Source organism: Anomaloglossus baeobatrachus, chromosome 4, assembly GCF_048569485.1.
Source record: "Anomaloglossus baeobatrachus isolate aAnoBae1 chromosome 4, aAnoBae1.hap1, whole genome shotgun sequence".
Taxonomy (NCBI): domain Eukaryota; kingdom Metazoa; phylum Chordata; class Amphibia; order Anura; family Aromobatidae; genus Anomaloglossus; species Anomaloglossus baeobatrachus.
The window spans coordinates 541,114,586-541,120,915 of NC_134356.1; positions in this window are offsets into that span (position 1 = coordinate 541,114,586).

A 6,330-nucleotide genomic window follows, 5' to 3' on the forward strand; every position below is an offset into this window, starting at 1 on the left:
CCCCTTCAGTGGCAGCAGTTGTGCCCCAGTTGTACACTTCAAAGCTAGATTTGCATCAAGCTCATTAAAAAATACGCCATCCTTAACCGTCCCCAGGATGACACTGGGGAAGGTAGCTAAGTCTTTCCTGATCCCAGCTCTGTTCATCTTGGCTCCTTTTTAAAAACACTGTAAGCAAGGGTTACTACCAGCGGAGTCTCCCTTTTTTCCAAAACTTGGGCCCCACACACACCCACCCCTTCAGTGGCAGCAGTTGTGCCCCAGTTATACACTTCACAGCTAGATTTGCATCAAGCACATTCAAAAATAAGCCATCCTTAACCGTCCCCAGGATGACACCGGGGTAGGTAGCTAAGTCTTTCCTGATTCCAGCTCTGTTCATCTTGGCTCCTTTTTAAAAACACTGTAAGCAAGGGTTACTCCAAGCAGAGTCTCCCTTTTTTCCAAAAATTGGGCCACACACACACCCACCCCTTCAGTGGCAGCAGATGTGCCCCAGTTGTACACTTCACAGCTAGATTTGCATCAAGCACATTCAAAAATACGCCACACTTAACCGTCCCCAGAATGACACCAGGGTAGGTAGATAAAGTCTTTGCTGAACCATGACTTGTTCATCTTGGCTGCTTTTAAAAACACTGTAAGCAAGGGTTACTCCAAGCAGAGTCTCCCTTTTTTCCAAAAATTGGGCCACACACACACCCACCCCTTCAGTGGCAGCGGATGTGCCCCAGTTGTACACTTCACAGCTAGATTTGCATCAAGCACATTCAAAAATACGCCACACTTAACCGTCCCTAGAATGACACCAGGGTAGGTAGATAAAGTCTTTGCTGAATCATGACTTGTTCATCTTGGCTCCTTTTAAAAACACTGTAAGCAAGGGTTACTCCAAGCGGAGTCTCCCTTTTTTTCCAAAAATTGGGCCCCACACACACCCACCCCTTCAGTGGCAGCAGTTGTGCCCCAGTTGTACACTTCAAAGCTAGATTTGCATCAAGCTCATTCAAAAATACGCCATCCTTAACCGTCCCCAGGATGACACTGGGGAAGGTAGCTAAGTCTTTCCTGATCCCAGCTCTGTTCATCTTGGCTCCTTTTTAAAAACACTGTAAGCAAGGGTTACTACCAGCGGAGTCTCCCTTTTTTCCAAAACTTGGGCCCCACACACACCCACCCCTTCAGTGGCAGCAGTTGTGCCCCAGTTGTACACTTCACAGCTAGATTTGCATTAAGCACATTCAAAAATACGCCATCCTTAACCTTCCCCAGGATGACACCGGGGCAGGTAGGTAAGTCTTTCCTGATCCCAGCTCTGTTCATCTTGGCTCCTTTTTAAAAACACTGTAAGCAAGGGTTACTCCAAGCGGAGTCTCCCTTTTTTCCAAAAATTGGGCCACACACACACCCACCCCTTCAGTGGCAGCAGTTGTGCCCCAGTTGTACACTTCACAGCTAGATTTGCATCAAGCACATTCAAAAATATGCCATCCTTAATCGTCCCCAGGATGACACCGGGGTATGTTGCTAAGTCTTTCCTGTTCCCAGCTCTGTTCATCTTGGCTCCTTTTTAAAAACACTGTAAGCAAGAGTTTCTCCAAGCGCAGTCTCCCTTTTTTCCAAAAATTGGGCCCCATACACACCTACCCTTTCAGTGGCAGCAGTTGTGCCCCAGTTGTACACTTCACAGCTAGATTTGCATCAAGCACATTCAAAAATACGCCATCCTTAACCGTCCCCAGGATGACACTGGGGAAGGTAGCTAAGTCTTTCCTGATCCCAGCTCTGTTCATCTTGGCTCCTTTTTAAAAACACTGTAAGCAAGGGTTACTACCAGCGGAGTCTCCCTTTTTTCCAAAAATTGGGCCACACACACACCCACCCCTTCAGTGGCAGCAGTTGTGCCCCAGTTGTACACTTCACAGCTAGATTTGCATCAAGCACATTCAAAAATACGCCATCCTTAACCTTCCCCAGGATGACACCGGGGCAGGTAGGTAAGTCTTTCCTGATCCCAGCTCTGTTCATCTTGGCTCCTTTTTAAAAACACTGTAAGCAAGGGTTACTCCAAGCGGAGTCTCCCTTTTTTCCAAAAATTGGGCCACACACACACCCACACCTTCAGTGGCAGCAGTTGTGCCCCAGTTGTACACTTCACAGCTAGATTTGCATCAAGCACATTAAAAAATACGCCATCCTTAACCGTCCCCAGGATGACACCAGGGTAGGTAGATAAAGTCTTTGCTGAACCATGACTTGTTCATCTTGGCTGCTTTTAATAACACTGTAAGCAAGGGTTACTCCAAGTGGAGTCTCCCTTTTTTCCAAAAACTGGGCCACACACACACCCACCCCTTCAGTGGCAGCAGTTGTGCCCCAGTTGTACACTTCACAGCTAGATTTGCATCAAGCACATTCAAAAATACGCCATCCTTAACCGTCCCCAGGATGACACCAGGGTAGGTAGATGAAGTCTTTGCTGAACCATGACTTGTTCATCTTGGCTCCTTTTAAAAACACTGTAAGCAAGGGTTACTCCAAGCGGAGTCTCCTTTTTTCCAAAAATTGGGCCCCACACACACCCACCCCTTCAGTGGCAGCAGTTGTGCCCCAGTTGTACACTTCAAAGCTAGATTTGCAACAAGCACATTCAAAAATATGCCATCCTTAACCGTCCCCAGGATGACACTGGGGAAGGTAGCTAAGTCTTTCCTGATCCTAGCTCTGTTCATCTTGGCTCCTTTTTAAAAACACTGTAAGCAAGGGTTACTCCAAGCGGAGTCTCCCTTTTTTCCAAAAATTGGGCCCCACACAGACCCACCCCTTCAGTGGCACCAGTTTTGCCCCAGTTGTACACATCACAGCTAGATTTGCATCAAGCACATTCAAAAATATGCCATCCTTAACCGTCCCCAGGATGACACCGGGGCAGTTAGCTAAGTCTTTCCTAATCCCAGCTCTGTTCATCTTGGCTCCTTTTTAAAAACACTGTAAGCAAGGGTTACTCCAAGCGGAGTCTCCCTTTTTTCCAAAAATTGGGCCCCACACACACCCACCCCTTCAGTGGCAGCAGTTGTGTCCCAGTTGTACACTTCACAGCTAGATTTGCATCAAGCACATTCAAAAATACGCCATCCTTAACTGTCCCCAGGATGACACCAGGGTAAGTAGGTAAGGTCTTTGCTGAAACATGACTTGTTCATCTTGGCTCCTTTTAAAAACACTGTATGCAAGGGATACTCCAAGTGGAGTCTCCCTTTTTTCCAAAAATTGGGCCCCACACACACCCACCCCTTCATTGGCAGCAGTTGTGCCCCAGTTGTACACTTCACAGCTAGATTTGCATCAAGCACATTCAAAAATACGCCATCTTTAACCGTCCCCAGGATGACACTAAGGTAGCTAGCTAAGTCTTTCCTGATCCCAGCTCTGTTCATCTTGGCTCCTTTTTAAAAACACTGTAAGCAAGGGTTACTCCAAGCGGAGTCTCCCTTTTTCCAAAAATTGGGCCACACACACACCCACCCCTTCAGTGGCAGCAGATGTGCCCCAGTTGTACACTTCACAGCTAGATTTGCATCAAGCACTTTCAAAAATACGCCACACTTAACCGTCCCAAGAATGACACCAGGGTAGGTAGATAAAGTCTTTGCTGAATCATGACTTGTTCATCTTGGCTCCTTTTAAAAACACTGTAAGCAAGGGTTACTCCAAGCGGACTCTCCTTTTTTTCTAAAAATTGGGCCCCACACACACCCACACCTTCAGTGGCAGCAGTTGTGCCCCAGTTGTACACTTCGCAGCTAGATTTGCATCAAGCACATTCAAAAATATGCCATCCTTAACCGTCCCCAGGATGACACCGGGGTAGGTTGCTAAGTCTTTCCTGATCCCAGCTCTGTTCATCTTGACTCCTTTTTAAAAACACTGTAAGCAAGGGTTACTCCAAGCGGAGTCTCCCTTTTTTCCAAAAATTGGGCCACACACACACCCACCCCTTCAGTGGCAGCAGATGTGCCCCAGTTGTACACTTCACAGCTAGATTTGCATCTAGCACTTTCAAAAATACGCCACACTTAACCGTCCCCAGAATGACCCTAGGGTAGGTAGATAAAGTCTTTGCTGAATCATGACTTGTTCATCTTGGCTCCTTTTAAAAACACTGTAAGCAAGGGTTACTCCAAGCGGAGTCTCCCTTTTTTCCAAAAATTGGGCCACACACACACCCACCCCTTCAGTGGCAGCAGTTGTGCCCCAGATGTACACTTCACAGCTAGATTTGCATCAAGCACATTCAAAAATACACCATCCTTAACCGTCCCCACGATGACACCGGAGTAGCTAGCTAAGTCTTTCCTGATCCCAGCTCTGTTCATCTTGGCTCCTTTTTAAAAACACTGTAAGCAAGGGTTACTCAAAGTGGAGTCTCCCTTTTTTCCAAAAATTGGGCCCCAAACACACCCACCCCTTCAGTGGCAGCAGTTGTGCCCCAGTTGTACACTTCACAGCTAGATTTCCATCAAGCACATTCAAAAATATGCCATCCTTAACCGTCCAAAGGATGACACCGGGGTAGGTAGCTAAGTCTTTCCTGATCCCAGCACTGTTCATCTTGACTCCTTTTTAAAAACACAGTAAACAAGGGTTACTCCAAGCGGAGTCTCCCTTTTTTCCAAAAATTGGGCCCCACACACACCCACCCCTTCAGTGGCAGCAGCTGTGCCCCAGTTGTACACTTCACAGCTAGATTTGCATCAAGCACATTCAAAAATATGCAATCCTTAACCGTCCCCAGGATGACACCGGGGTAGGTAGCTAAGTCTTTCCTGATCCCAGCTCTGTTCATCTTGGCTCCTTTTTAAAAACACTGTAATCAAGGGTTACTCCAAGCGGAGTCTCCCTTTTTTCAAAAAATTGGGCCCCACACACACCCACCCCTTCAGTGGCAGCAGTTGTGCCCCAGTTGTACACTTCACAGCTAGATTTGCATCAAGCACATTCAAAAATACGCCATCCTTAACCGTCCCCAGGATGACACCAGGGTAGGAAGATAAAGTCTTTGCTGAACCATGACTTGTTCATCTTGGCTCCTTTTAAAAACATTGTAAGCAAGGGTTACTCCAAGCGGAGTCTCCCTTTTTTCCAAAAATTGGGCCACACACACACCCACCCCTTCAGTGGCAGCAGATGTGCCCCAGTTGTACACTTCACAGCTAGATTTGCATCAAGCAAATTCAAAAATGCGCCATCCTTAACCGTCCCCAGGATGACACCGGGGTAGGTAGCTAAGTCTTTCCTGATCCCAGCTCTGCTCATCTTGGCTCCTTTTTAAAAACACTGCAAGCAAGGGTTACTCCAAGCGGAGTCTCCCTTTTTTCCAAAAATTGGGCCACACACACACCCACCCCTTCAGTGGCAGCAGTTGTGCCCCAGTTGTACACTTCACAGCTAGATTTGCATCAAGCACATTCAAAAATACACCATCCTTAACCGTCCCCAGGATGACACCGGAGTAGCTAGCTAAGTCTTTCCTGATCCCAGCTCTGTTCATCTTGGCTCCTTTTTAAAAACACTGTAAGCAAGGGTTACTCCAAGCGGAGTCTCCCTTTTTTCCAAAAATTGGGCCCCACACACACCCACCCCTTCAGTGGCAGCAGTTGTGCCCCAGTTGTACACTTCACAGCTAGATTTGCATCAAGCACATTCAAAAATATGCCATCCTTAACCGTCCCCAGGATGACACCGGGGTAGGTAGCTAAGTCTTTCCTGATCCCAGCTCTGTTCATCTTGGCTCCTTTTTAAAAACACTGTAAGCAAGGGTTACTCCAAGCGGAGTCTCCCTTTTTTCCAAAAATTGGGCCACACACACACCCACCCCTTCAGTGGCAGCAGTTGTGCCCCAGTTGTACCCTTCACAGCTAGATTTGCATCAAGCACATTCAAAAATACGCCATCCTTAACCGTCCCCAAGATGACACCAGGGTAGGTAGATAAAGTCTTTGCTGAACCATGACTTGTTCATCTTGGCTCCTTTTAAAAACACTGTAAGCAAGGGTTACTCTAAGCGGAGTCTCCCTTTTTTCCAAAATTTGGGCCACACAGACACCCCATCAGTGGCAGCACTTGTGCCCCAGTTGTACACTTTCCAGCTAGATTTGCATGAAGCACATTCAAAAATACGCCACCCTTAACCGTCCCCAGGATGACACCGGGGTAGGTAGATAAAGTCTTTGCTGAACCATGACTTGTTCATCTTGGCTCCTTTTAAAAACACTGTAAGCAAGGGTTACTCCAAGCGGAGTCTCCCTTTTTTCCAAAAATTGGGCCCCA